The sequence below is a fragment of the Sminthopsis crassicaudata genome, chromosome 1, assembly GCF_048593235.1.
Source record: "Sminthopsis crassicaudata isolate SCR6 chromosome 1, ASM4859323v1, whole genome shotgun sequence".
In the NCBI taxonomy this organism is placed as follows: domain Eukaryota; kingdom Metazoa; phylum Chordata; class Mammalia; order Dasyuromorphia; family Dasyuridae; genus Sminthopsis; species Sminthopsis crassicaudata.
This window is the reverse complement of record NC_133617.1, coordinates 511056995-511071899: the sequence shown is the minus strand read 5'-3', so window position 1 is coordinate 511071899 and position 14905 is coordinate 511056995. Positions and strand designations below refer to the sequence as shown.

The 14905-nt window shown below is 40.1% G+C and overlaps 1 long non-coding RNA gene across 1 annotated transcript in view; it reads right to left on the bottom strand.

The window, feature by feature from the left end:
* Positions 1–14641, bottom strand: part of LOC141555134 (uncharacterized) — a 19363-nt gene extending 4722 nt beyond the window's left edge. Inside the window, exons 1-2 of the long non-coding RNA XR_012486082.1 lie at positions 14559–14641; positions 7611–7747 (exon numbers count right to left, since the gene is read on the bottom strand). This is a non-coding gene — a long non-coding RNA (uncharacterized LOC141555134). The remainder of the gene's footprint in view (positions 1–7610; positions 7748–14558) is intronic.
* Positions 14642–14905: the final 264 nt, after the last annotated feature.

Sequence of the window (14905 nt, the reverse complement as noted above, 5' to 3'; positions counted from 1 at the left end):
AAATCTCCTTCTTTCTCCCGTCCTTCTCTGAGCTTCCCTTTTATAATTTCTTTTCCTCATCGAGGCTGCCCTTGGTGTTCACTTTACTTTGGGTACTAATGGAATTGGAAAAAGAGGAGACACATGTCTCCCTGGAACGTCCTGGGCTTGACTGCTTGGGCATCGAAGCCAAGACCAATTAAACTCCCCAGAGTTTCTGGAATGAAATGGACTAAATCACAGTGTGACTGTGCCTTGCCTCTACAAGCTGTGGAATTGGACTACCCATCTAGCCAGCAAACACCAGAGCTAAATGTCTTTATTGACAGGCTGAATTCTTTCTGCTATGGCTTGGCTTACCTGTGGACAAATTCTGGCCTCTTTCTCTCTTGTTCCTGAACTGACAAGGTCATTTTCAGCAATTGCAGGAGGAAACACTCAGGCAAAGCCAATCTAAAGCAGAATGGTGGAGCAGGTCTCTAATATCTCTCAGTAACCTATCCCTTTCTATCCCTGGTCTTGCTATCCTTCCATTTCCCCTACTACTCCCCTCTCTTTTCTCTCATTCTTTCAGGGGAGAAGCTGATGTGCACTTTATGTTCAGCCGCAAATATATTTTATTTTAAATGAGATTGATCATTGCCTTTTGTTTTTATATTACAATTGTTTGGGGATATATTCCACCTCCATTCCTTTTCTACTTCAAATCTACTCAAATCTTGTCTTGTAAGTTAGAAAGTACTTATTATGTATTAGGCAGCTGGATGTCTCAGTGGTTAGAGCTCTGGATCTGGTTCAAATCCTACCTCAGCATGTCAGTCACTTAACCTCTGCTTTAATCCACTGATGAGGGAAATGATAAACCAGTATCTTTGCCAAAAAAAGGCCCATAATGGGGTTAAAAAGAGTTGGACATCACTGAGTAACTCAACGACAATGTACTGGGCCCACTATAATGCTAAGGGTACAAAGAAAGATTCTTATCTTAATATATTTAAATTTTTGTCTGTTATATATTTTAAGATTATTTTTTGAGGTTATTTTTAATTGAAAATTTTTATTTTCAAAATATATGCAAGGATAATTTTTCACCATTGACCCTTGCAAAACCTTGTGTCCAATTTCTTCCCCTTCCCCCCATCCCCTCTCCTAAAAGTCAAGTAATCCAATTTATGTTAAACATGGTAAAAATATATGTAAATCCAATATAGGCTTATGTATTTATACAATTATCTTGCTGCACAAGAAGAAATAGATCAAAAAGAAAAAAATGGGAAAGAAAATAAAATTCAAGCAAATAATAACAAAAGAGTAAGAATGCTATGTTGTGATCTATACTCAGCTCCCACTCCTCTCTCTGGGTGTAAATGGTTCTCATCATCACAAGATTATTGGGACTGGCCACATTAAGATTATTTTTAATCCTTGCTATTAAGGACCTCACAGTATAATGGGAGAAACATGCAGAATAAATTAGAGATAAACCCGAGGTGTCAAGTCCTGACATAAATTTATAAGTGTAGGAATAAAGAGACTTTAATCAAGACTGGGTAGCAAACCTGCCATTCTGGGGGGATGTGTTGGGGATGACGCCTCATCAGACTAACAGGAAAAGATTTTTGTGCTTTTAGGAGGGGGGGTCACATTAGGTAGGCAGTCCTGACCATGAGAAGCCGGATGTTCGGCAATCTGAACAAGGAAAACCCACTCATTTTGGTTAATTTATCCTTCATGATTTAACTCCATAAATCTCAAAAAGCAGGACAAAGACATTAGGAGCTGAGATTCAGTTAAAACTATGTTCCTTTACAAGTTAAATGTCAGGTTGGTTGTTATCCGTCATTCATGAAGAGGACCAAAACAACATCACTATGTAGCGTCAAGTTAGAAAGTGTCTGACTATGGATGATCAGACCAATATGAACTCAGAACGCTCTACCATAGGTTGAACACAATTAGTTCATATGAATATTTGGGTGGATTCTCTAAACTTGTGCATCTCAAATTTCTTTTGAGCTACTGCAATTCTGCTTTGCTCACAGAACACACAGCACCTTGTCTGATGAGGGCACACCATTCAGGGTGGTCCTTTGCCTTTTCCTAAGACAATTCAGATGGAAGCAGGAGAAGGTTCAGCTCAATCTAATCCAGAGTAAATATTTTAAGAACGGGAAGGCAAGGACATTATTAGAATTCTGACATTATTAGGACTATTAAGAAGAGTGGAAGTAATAGTTAACATTATTTGATATTAGCAATATTTCTATCAGAGGGAAGGTACTAGACATAGGGGGGAACCTGGAAAGAATTCTTGCAAAAGACAGTCAATGAAAGTGCCCAGAATCAAGAGGTGGAATGTTTTGTGTGAGGATCTGCAAGGAAACTTTGTTGCTCAAAAATAGAAGAAAGGAAGTAAGGTATAAGAAGGATGGAGGGGTAAGAAGATAGGTAGAAGGGATGGAAGGAAGGAAGGAAGGAAGGAAGGAAGGAAGGAAGGAAGGAAGGAAGGAAGGAAGGAAGGAAGGAAGGAAGGAAGGAAGGAAGGAAGGAAGGAAGGAAAGAAGGAAGGAAGGAAGGAAGGAAGGAGGGAGGGAGGGAGGGAGGGAGGGAAGGAAGGAAGGAAGGAAGGAAGGAAGGAAGGAAGGAAGGAAGGAAGGAAGGAAGGAAGGAAGGAGGGAGGGAGGGAGGGAGGGAGGGAAGGAAGGAAGGAAGGAAGGAAGGAGGGAGGGAAGGAAGGAGGGAAGGAAGAAAGGAGGGAAGGAAGGAAGGAAGGAAGGAAGAAAGGAGGGAGGGAAGGAAGGAAGGAAGAAAGGAAGGAGGGAGGGAGGGAGGGAGGAAGGAAGGAAGGAAGGAGGGAGGGAAGGAAGGAGGGAAGGAAGAAAGGAGGGAAGGAAGGAAGGAAGGAAGGAAGAAAGGAGGGAGGGAAGGAAGGAAGGAAGAAAGGAAGGAGGGAGGGAGGGAGGGAGGAAGGAAGGAAGGAAGGAAGGAAGGAAGGAAGGAAGGAAGGAGGGAAGGAAGGAAGGAGGGAGGGAAGGAAGGAAGGAAGGAAGGAAGGAAGGAAGGAAGGAAGGAAGGAAGGAGGGAAGGAAGGAAGGAGGGAAGGAAGGAAGGAGGGAGGGAAGGAAGGAAGGAAGGAAGGAGGGAAGGAAGGAAGGAGGGAAGGAAAGAAGGAGGGAAGGAAGGAAGGAGGGAGGGAAGGAAGGAGGGAGAGAAGGAAGGAAGGAAGGAAGGAGGGAAGGAAGGAAGGAGGGAAGGAAGGAAGGAGGGAAGGAAGGAAGGAGGGAGGGAAGGAAGGAAGGAAGGAAGGAGGGAAGGAAGGAAGGAGGGAAGGAAGGAAGGAGGGAAGGAAGGAGGGAGGGAGGGAGGGAGGGAAGGAAGGAAGGAAGGAAGGAAGGAGGGAGGGAAGGAAGGAGGGAAGGAAGAAAGGAGGGAAGGAAGGAGGGAAGGAAGAAAGGAGGGAAGGAAGGAAGGAAGGAAGGAAGAAAGGAGGGAGGGAAGGAAGGAGGGAAGGAAGAAAGGAAGGAGGGAGGGAGGGAGGGAAGGAAGGAAGGAAGGAAGGAAGAAAGGAGGGAGGGAAGGAAGGAGGGAAGGAAGAAAGGAGGGAAGGAGGGAGGGAGGGAGGGAGGGAAGGAAGGAAGGAAGGAAGGAAGGAGGGAGGGAAGGAAGGAGGGAAGGAAGAAAGGAGGGAAGGAAGGAAGGAAGGAAGGAAGAAAGGAGGGAGGGAAGGAAGGAAGGAAGGAAGGAAGAAAGGAGGGAAGGAAGGAGGGAAGGAAGGAAAGAAGGAAGGAAGGAGGGAGGGAAGGAAGGAGGGAAGGAAGAAAGGAGGGAGGGAAGGAAGGAAGAAAGGAGGGAAGGAAGGAAGGAAGGAAGGAAGGAAGGAAGGAAGGAAGGAAGGAAGGGAGGGAGGGAGGGAGGGAGGAAGGAAAGAAAAAAGGAAGGAAGAAAGGAATAAAACATGTATTAATACTTGCTATGTTTTATACAATTGCACATGTATAAACTATATCAGATTGCTCACCATCTTAGGGAGGGGGAAGGAAAGGAAAGGAAGAAAGGAAAGAATTAAGAATTCAAAACTTTTAAAAATGTTTAAAATTATTTTAATATGTAATTGGGGAAAATAAAAATTTGAATATATATATATATAATGCTTATTATATACTAGGGACTATGCTTGGAAGGAGCAGGTTATGAAAGGATTTAAAAACTAGATTTTATATTTGATTCTAAAAGTAATGGGAAGCCACTGGAGTTTATTGACTAGGAAAAGGTGACATAATCAGACTTGCATTTTTGTAAACTGGATTTGACAAATGAATGGAAGATGAGCTGGAATGGGGGAAGATTTGAGTCAGGGAGACCAACTAGACGATTGCAGTAGTAGAGGCAAGTGGTGGATTGGGTGTTTTTGTGACAAACATTTTGAAGAAAGCATTGATAATTGATTGGATTAGGCAGGAGTCAACATGTAGTGGGCAGGCCACTGCCACCACCTTGACCACCATCTGGAGACCTGGTGACTGTTCCTAATGAAAACTGCCACCTCTACCTCTGTTTTCTCTGGCTCTGCACCTGAAGCTGTGGAGGGTAGGCCCAGAGCAGTGCAGGTTTCTACTGACCCCAATCTTTTAGGATGGCGGGGCTATTTCATCTGTCAATATTCAAGTTCCATCAATCCATCACAGGTTCAGGACGGTAGTGCATTTGATAATATATGCAACATGCTGTTTTTCTGCCAGGAGCAAGGAGGGATGTTTCCTGACCTGTTTACCAGGCCCAAGATTCGTTATTATTATTACTCAGAATCCAACTTTCTTTTAGTGATTTTTTCATTTTCATATGATTCTCTTCATTCTGTTTACATGACTCTGCATGAGTTTATATGGATCTTCTCAGAGTATATGTCTTTTAAGGCTTACTTTTAGTTGTGAAAGGGAAGCAATTCCCCATTTAAGAAATTTGAGGCAAAAGGGAGTAAGTAGGTGGGAGGTTTTTTTTTTTTTTGGCAAGGGGACCTTTTCCCAATGTCCCTGAATTCATAATGTGTGAAGCCTATAAGTAAGGTTGGCCAACAGCCCAGAAAACTTAGACAAAAACCTTGTGCTTGCATAATCCCAGTGAAAAGGCCTTAAAGGCAGTAGAGGCCAGACCAGCCTTCCTATTGAAGACTTTTGCTCCAGTACAATTAAGATTCCATGACCCAAAAGACCAACTGGGTATTTGCCCAGAGACTTGTGAGGCAATGTGTACTCTTTGTGCTATATGGTAGGAGAGGAAAGGAATTGCAGTGGTCTGAGCTCCTGGAAACTGTCCAGGAGTCTGGCCTGGTCTGTTGATACTTGGCTCCTCCGGTCACTGGATTCTGAAGCTAAGTAACTCAGAAAAATGGTTAAACCAGTGCTCTTTTCATCGGACCCTTTATTATCCTGCTGTTGTCTTCCTTTGCCCTTCAGGGCTGTCCCATTTCCTGTACTCCATTCTCATAAGGCTCTTTCACGTAATTATTAGGGGCAGTAACTCATCTTCCTGATGAGATTCCTCAAATCTGGCCTCAGACAGTCATCAGCTGAATGATACTGGGCAAATGACTTAGTCCTCAGTTTCTTCATGTGTAAAATGAATTAGAGAAGGAAATGGCAAACCCCTCCAGTATCTTTGGGTTTTCCTAAATGGATTTCCAACTCTTCATGAGTTGAACATGTTAAAATGACTCAACCACAATAACACCAGTATGGTCGATTAAGTTTTGGATTTGAAGTCAAGAAGATCAATCTTTGATTGTTTTTTTACAATCAAAAAAATTTTATAGGTAGTTTTATTATTATATCCCCTACATCTCCAAGTAAACAAGCATTCATTAAGTCAACATGAATTTATTGAGCTCCTACTACATGCAGATACTAAGTTAAGTATTATGTATTCATAATACAAAGAAAGGCAAAAACAAAATAATAACAACAACAAAACACCTATTTTTTTTTTAGGTTGGGGTTAAGTGACTTGCCCAAGGTCACACAGCTAGGAAGTGTTAAGTATCTAAGATCAGATTTGAACTCGGGTCCTCCTGAATTCAAGGCTGGTGCTCTATCCACCCGCCCCCTAAAACACCTATTCTTAAGGAACTAATTTCCAAATATATTCTGTAGGTTAATGCCTTGTCAGGATCATTTTCAAGAATGAATCTTATTTTTCTCCTTTTCCATTTCCAGCAAGTCATTCCTTATAATAAAGAATCAAAAGAGCAATGAGAACAGGAGAAGCAGTTCAGGAAACCCAACCAATAAATAAATCAAGATTGATAGTAGAGGAAAGATCCTATACCCACACCTCATAAGAGGAGATGTTCAGGATGCCTATTATCTCCCCCATGAGGATCCCATATAAAATTGGCCTTCCTAGGGTGAGAATTTTATATCTCAGCAGCTTCTTGGGAGAGAGAAATGAAGGTTAGGGGAGGATAAAAGAGAGATTAGAAAGGGGGAGAAAGGAAGGAAGGATCAAAGCTCATAGAGTTTGACCCATCTCTCTGTATATGTCAGCCAGAACCAGGTCAGAGGGGATATTGACAACTGCATGGCATAGTGGATAAAGTTATAGACCCTAAATCAAGAATACCTAAGTTCTAATACTTCCTGAAGACACTCACTGGCAGTGTGACTTTGGACAAATCATTTACTATCTCTCAGCTTCAGTTCCTCATCTGTAAAAGGGGGAATAAATAATAGATCCTACCTCATACAGGTTTTTTAGGCTCAAATGAATATATATATATATAACATTTTTCAAATTTTAAATCCATCAACAAATATTTATGAAACACCTACTGATGGGGATCGGGAGAGCAGTTGGTAGTTTGTAATATGCATGTGATGAAATCACAATGGTATTCTCTTTGCCAAAATATACCTTTTATTCACGGACAAAATCCAAAAATGATTTTGTGATGTGCTTTTGGAAGAAATGCATTTTAATAGCTCAGAGAGAGGGGGTGAGATCTAGGGAGGGACAAGATGTGTAATGAGATCCTTGAGACTGTCTTAAATATGCTAACAAGACTGTCTGGGAAAACTGACCTCCTCTGTGTGCAATTATGATTGATAATTGGAATAGGATGGGCTCATTTTAGCATTTCCTGACAAGGGGAGAGAGTCAGCTGGTTTAGAGTTCACATCACTACCATGCACTACCCGTGGGGGTATAAGTACAAAGAATGAAACAATGGAGGAGACAATAAGCTCACTTTAACACTTTGTTCCAGGCACTATGCTCAACATTGGGAATTCAAATACAAACAAAAATAAAGATAGCCTCTGCCCTCAAGGAGCTTATATTTAGAAAAGACTGTTAAAAAGGTAGGGTAATGAAGGGCTCCCACATTGAAGTACTGGGATAAGTATTAGAGTTAGGAGCAAATCTAGAAGAATAGTGAACATGACTGGCTTGGATACTTCATCAAAGATGAGCTTCCTAGAGCAACTTCCGGGGCAGTGAAAAACACTGTCTGCTATTTGCTGGATCTTGGAAAAGCACTTGATGATAGATCATCCTAAGGACAGAACACACCTCTTGGATCATTTCTGACAGAGGTTCTCTGCCAATTTGTACTTAGGTAAATTAGACTCAGCACTTACCAAGGTCAGGGCTTCAATCCATTCTCCACACTGCCAAATAGATACATTTTCCTAATGTACTGACAGAGCAGTTGCCTAATTCAGAGGGCATATGTAGCTTTATCCTTTTCCATATTCCTTGGCTTTTCTTTTCTTTCCTTTTAAAAAAATTTTGATAGTATTTTATTTTTCCAATTACATATAAAGAGAGTTTAACATTTTTGGTGGGTAAGATTTTGAGTTAAAAATTTTTCCCTCACCCTCTCTTATCTCTCCCTCCCATTGGCTTTTATTTTCTATATTATTCTTAAGGCACTTATAAGTTTGATGCAGAGTTGTGTGAAAGTTGGGAAGCAATGATTGCTAAATTTTCAGTGTGAACATTTATTTACACTTCAGATATTGGTAAATGTCACAAATCAGAGCTTGATTTATTGCTTCATTGATTGTCTAGAGTGAAGAAAGTGATGAAGAAAATGTTAATGATGTATATTAAAATTGAAAGTGTGTGGTACATAAATTTATTTTCCCAGTCAGCTGATTTACTAGCACACTCTTGCTAATTTGATATGTCAGAGAGAGTTGTAGACCATAAGTGATCGGTCCTGGTTCCTAGACTCAACTCTGACACAAAGTTTAGGAAAATATAATCTTGGGTAAACTATTATCTAAGTCAGGAATTGGATTACATGATCTCTGAGATTGTTTCCAGCCAAATGATCTATGATTCTAGAATTCTACTGCCTACCAGTTTGCTGTAAGCTCCATGGGAATAAAAATCATGCCTTATACAACTTTTTCATCCCTTCAAAGTTTGTGGCACAATGACTTGTTACCATTAGGCACTAATAAATGTTTCTTAAATGACTCCTAACTTTATGCCTGGATTCTGACTTCCTTCCTTTCTTGACTGACACCTTCTGGATATGTACCAAGTTAGCTTGAGTCTGGTCTTATAGTCAATAGTCAATAAGCATTTATTAAGCACATACTATGTGCCAGGCATTGTGCTTAGTGCTGGAGAAATAGAGAGAGAGAGAGAGAGAGAGAGAGAGAGAGAGAGAGAGAGAGAGAGAGAGAGAGAGAGAGAGAGAGAGAGAGAGAGGAGAGAGAGAGATATTGAAACAGAGACAGAGAGAGAGAGAAAGGGAGAGAGAGAAATGAGAGAGAGATATTGAAACAGAGACAGAGACAGAGAGACAGAGAGAGACAGAGAGACAGAGAGAGACAGAGAGAGAAAGAGACAGAGAGAGACAGAGAGAGAGAGAGAGAGAGAGAGAGAGAGAGAGAGAGAGAGAGAGAGAGAGAGAAGGAAGAAGAGGGGGAGGAGGAGGAGGAGAATTAGAGAAGAGGAAGCAGAGAAGAGGGAGATAGGGAGAGAGAAAGGGAGGGAAGGAAAAAAAGAAGAAAAGAAGGAAAGGAGAGAGAGAGGGAGAGAGGGAGAGAGGAAGGAAGGAAAAACAGAAGAAAGAAAGAAAGGGAAGAAGGGAGGAAAGAAAAAAAGAAAGACAATTTCTGCCCTCAAAGAGTTTACAATCTAATGGAGGAAGATCACACACAAAAGGAAGCTGAAAATGGAGTGGAGGAAGAAAAAGAGATATATGATGGGTAGGGATATGGTGGAGAAGTTGGAGATGTCTCAGAATAGTACAGCTTGAGAAAGAGAAAGTCAGAGCTGAATTTCCTCCTTCAATGGAAGTTTTGGACAACATGTCTCTATCTCTCCATCAGAGGGTAGATGAAAGACTATCCTCTCATGTTTACCTGATCATCAATGGAGTAAAGTAGGGCTATGTGCTTGTTCTCATGCTTTTTAGCATGATGTTTTTCACAATTGTCAAATACCTTCAATAGCATTAAGGTCAGCTGCTGCACAGATGGAAAACTATTTAATTTGAAAAGGCTAATAGCCAAGACCGAAGTAGAAGAAGAGTTGACATGTGACTTTTTGTTCAAAGGTGATTGTGCACTCAATGCAGTCTCCGAAGCTGAGAATTTGGATTGATTCTCTGCTGCTTGTGCTAATTGGCCTGACAATCAACCCCAAGAAAACAGAGGTTCTCTACCAGCTAGCACTGCACCATCCTTATGGACCAGCATCATGCTAGGAAACTGAACTGCTTCTCCTGGGGGTTGGGGTCCCTTTAAGATTCCTTTCTAATTGCCCAACCCATGGCTGACCTTGATTCACAAACCCTGGTCAAAGGCACCCTTTGAATATCCGGGTCCAGCCCCCACCATCAGCTCAGCTTCCCCCAGCCCTCACCTGATCTGAGCTAACTGATAAGCCCACCAAGAACTTAGGGGTACCACCCATCATCTTCTAGGTATAAAAGAGGTGGGCCGGAACGCCCTCTTTGCAGGAGCCCTCCCGCCAACACCTGATATCCTTCCAGCCATGTAAGGGTTCCTGCCGCCCAGCGTCCACCTTTGGCCCTGACGTCTTTCTAACTGAGCTTTACTTCCAAATTCCTACAATAAACCTTTTATTTATCAACACTGGGAAATGAGTGTAAACTGTTATTTTTACCTTCTGAATCCAATTCTTCCTGTGCAACAAAAAAATTCGGTTCTACACACATATATTGTATCTAGAATATACTGTAATATATTTAACATATATAAGACTGCTTACCATCTGGGGGAGGGGGTTGGGGGAGGAAGGGAAAAAATCTGAATAGAAGTAAGTGCAAGGGATAATGTTGTAAAAAATTACCCATGCATATGTACTGTCAAAAAATGTTATAATTATAAAATAAAATAAAAAAAATAATAATAATAATAAATAAATAAATTAGGAAAAAAACAAAAAACAAAAACCTTTTATTTATCAATCTAGGTTTGTGGGCCTGTAAATTCATTTACAGGGGACACTGCACCTCATGGGATTATCTTACTATCTATGCTCTGAGAAATGGGGTTCCCCCTTTCCTTTCCCTCATTAGTTCCACTTGAATTGTTTCAGAAAGATCCTGAAGATCACTCTGCAGGATAAGGTACTAGACACTGGGATTTTCTAAGGAGTTGAACTGCTAATCACGGAAACTTGATTGCAGAGAGTACAGCTTCAATGGGCTGGCCATGTAGTACGCTTTCCAAAAGGGTTATTTTATGGAGCACAAAGCAAATGCTCCCATGGAGGTCAGAAGCAGTACAAGAACGTTCAAGGTTTCTCTGAAGAACTTTAGTATCGATTGTGGACTTGGAGTCATGAAAATCTGAGTTTATATTTTGCTTCAGACACTAGATGTGTGATTCTGGAGAAGTCACTTAGAACATCTACCTTATAGAGTTGTTGTAAGAATCAAATGAAATAACAGGTATAAATCACTTAGCAAACCTCGGAGGGCTTTACAAAATGCTAGAGATAACTACAATATCTGCAATACTACAATAATAACAGGGCTTAGAACAATAGGGCTTAAACCAATAATGATAGGGCTTAGAACACCCTGTCTGTTTTCAGTATCCCACAATTCTCTACCTCCTTCCTTCTTGTCTTAAAGAAAACTCTGTGTGTACGTGTCTGGCACTAGGATGGCAGAGAAGTTGCCTAATTCAGAAGTCTGGTATAGCTTTACAAATTGAGACAGCTCCTCTCGAAACGTTTCCTCTGGAGGAGAAGTTGTTGACCCTCTTGGGGAAACAACGTCTGGTGCTCTTTCAAAACCACTTGGACTTTGCTCCAGCCACAGTCTCACCCTATAACTTCATGCCATGGTTAGTCCATCAGGTCATAAATTATTAATCATAAGATCTCATGCTAGGTGCAGCAGGAAATTATAAAATAGAAGAACTTATGTGATCTTGAGTTTAAAGTTTAGAAGGGGGATTTGTACACAGGATAAAAATAGCTCAAATTATAAATTGATTTACACTATGGACCCAAGAAGTGGTATAATCTAAGGACTGTGAGTGGCAGCTCTGTACGATGGATAGGGTCCCAGACTTGAAGTCAGGAAAAAAAGTTCAAATACTTCCATTTACAGTTATGTGACCTCAAAGAAGAAATGTGACCTGAAACTCAATTTTCCCATCTGCAAAATGCAGATGATAACTATAGTAATTCTTTCATAGAATTGTTATAAGGTTCAAATAAAATGTAAAATAATAATGTATGTAAACATTATACTGTTAAATAAATATCAGATTTTATCATAAATATCAATATTATTATTACTAATATTTACAAGAGGGAGAAATTTTTGTAGGCAGGGGTGTGGGAAATCACAAAAGATTTGATGGAGGTAGGATTTGAAATGAGCTTAGAAAGACAGCTAGTCTTTAATTAACTTAACCTGGGAATTCTCATCCCTGAGTAGTTGCCCCCAGTGCCCCCAGAATTTTTCTTTTTTTCCCCATTGCTGGAGAAGATAAGGAAACTGAGCTAGCTTCACTCATTGCAAAGATTGTTACATAACCATCCCCAGCTTACTTACAGTCATTAACTCTGCTTTTACTGAATTTATCTCATTCCTGAGACTTATAGTTTCTGGTTCCAAACCTCTCCTCCCATACTTCTCTTCTTCTCTTCCTTCCGCTTCCCTTCCCTTTCCTCTGATTTCCTTTCATCCCCTCCTTTCCCTTCCTCCTTCCTCCTGTTCCCTCTCCTTCTGTCCTCTTTCTTGTCCTCAATCTTGCTCGTCCTTTTCTCTCTTATCTTTTATTTCCTTATATCTCTTGTCTAATTTCATCTCCTCAGTCTCCTCTCTTCTTCCTCCTATATGAATCAACACCCTACATTTACAGCCGATGACGTAGACTCCTAATTTATTTATTGAGATGAATGGGAATATGAGGGATGAGCACCTTCATCTTCCCTCTGCCATTCTTCAAAACTTCTCACTATCAACTCTCTTCCTTCCTTTAATTCATAGAATAGGTATCCTCATTAACACAGTGCCCACTGACATTCTTGATCACATTCTACTTCCTCCAGGACCTCTTCTCCAGTGCTCATCCACTCCTTCATGAAGCTTTAATCTGTTTTTTGTCACTGACTTCTGCTAATCTGTCTACAAATATGCTCAGATCTCCTCCATTCTTAAAAAACAAAACAATGATCTTCTATTCCATTCAACTCCTATCCCATACCATGTGTTTCTGTGTCTTCAAAGCTAAAGGAATCTATAACTCATTCTTCTACTTTACTAGCAATTGTCGCTTCAATTTCCTCCTACCCAGTTTCTGCCCCATACCCATCCTCCTCTAATGAAGCTGGTCTCCTCGTGGTCATCAATGACCTCTTAATCCCAGATTCAATGGTGTTTTGTTTTGTTTTGTTTTTTGCTGAGTCAACTGGGGTTCAGTGACTTGCCCAGGGTCACACAGCTAGGAAGTGTGAAGTGTCTGAGATCAGATTTGAACTCAGACCCTCCTAATTTTTTTTAATTAAATTTATAATTATAATTTTTTTGACAGTATATATGCATGAATAATTTTTATAATATTATCCCATGTATTCATTTTTCCAGATTTTCCCCTCCCTCTCTCTATTCCCTCCCCTAGATGACAGGCAATCCCATACATTTTACATGTGTTACAGTATAACCTAGATACAATATATGTGTGTAAATCCAATTTTCTTGTTAAGTATTGGATTCCGAAGGTATATGCAACCTGGGCAGACAGATATTAGTGCTAACAATTTACATTCACTTCCCAGTGTTTCTTCTCTGGGTGTAGTTATTTCTGTCCATCATTGATCAGGTGGAAGTGAGTTGGATCTTCTTTATGTTGAAGATATCCACTTCCATCAGAATACATCCTCATACAGTATTGTTGTTGAAGTGTATAATGATCTCCTAGTTCTGCTCGTTTCACTCAGCATCAGTTGATGTAAGTCTCTCCAAGCCTCTCTGTATTCCTACTGCTGGTCATTTCTTACTGAGCAATAATATTCCATAACCTTCATATACCATAATTTACCCAACCATTCTCCAATTGATGGACATCCATTCATCTTCCAGTTTCTAGCTACAACAAAAAGAGCTGCCACAAACATTTTGGCACATACAGGTCCCTTTCCCATCTTTAGTATTTCTTTGGGATAAAAGCCCAGTAGTAGCACTGCTGGATCAAAGGGTATGCACAGTTTGATAACTTTTTGGGCATAGTTAGGTCCTCCTGATTTCAGGGCTGGTGCTCTATCCACTGTACCCACTAGCTGCCCCTCAATAATGTTTTAAAATCATTCCTTGTCGTTCTTGTAGCTTTTAACACTTTTGATCTTCCCTTCTACTAGATTCTCTCTTTTCCTTTGACTTCAAAACATTAATCTTTCCTATTTCTCTAATTAATCCTTCTTTGACACCTTTTTTTAGTTCCTTATCGTGTTCTCTGTCCCTAAATGGTGGTTCATCAAGGGTCTGTCCTTTTGAATTGAAGAAAAATCCTGAAAGAGTTTCTGGATAATTGATAATTTATCAATTAAGGTAGCCATCAATCAATAAATTGATGGTCAGTGATTTCTCTCAGCAACCAAAGATGACCCATGGAGGATCCGAAAGTTTTAAATAACTTTTAAAAGGGAATTCCCATGATCACAAAGATCAACTCTGATTGGTAGTTAATGAAGAAGTGAGCTAAAAGTTTTCAACTCCTCCCACTGAGAAATGGTTTGATTGTGAGACAGCCAGGGAATTGTATCTTTATCCAGGATACTTTGTTTTTTTTTTTTTTTTTTTCTTTCTGAAATGGGTCACTTTAAAGTCTAATAGAGGGATCCCAGGACAGGAACTGCTTAATTTTGTTTATATTCTAAACAGAAATTAAGTCTTCTAGTTGGGTAAAGTGTGCCAGAGTGAAAAGTATGTTCCTTGAGTGCTGGGGGTAATTTCTTTAATCAATCATGTCCTTCAGAGACTGACTTTAACAAGAGCTAGATCTCAATGAAGAAATTGAGAAGAGCCTGGATCCCAATTTAATAACAGGTCATTAACATAATAGTAAAATAATAGTTTTTCTCACTTTGATTTCTTCTTTCCACGTTGACAATTGCATTCAATCTGTTGCTTTCAGTTATCTACATTATATAAATCGCCAGCAAATTTGGATTTCCATTCTTGACCTCTCTTTGAATCTTCAGGCCCACATTTCTAACTGGTTAAAAAGATAACTTAGCCTAATTATCCCACTGCCACCTCACCCTCAATTGATCAAAACTGATATCATTATCCTTCTTCCAGCTAAAAACTTCTTTATAACTTCACTATCATTATCTGTGGTCACACCATTACCCTATCTTCCATTTCTATAACCTTGGAAATGTTCTCTAATTCTTTCTTCCCCCTTACCTTTCATAGTCAATCAGTTAC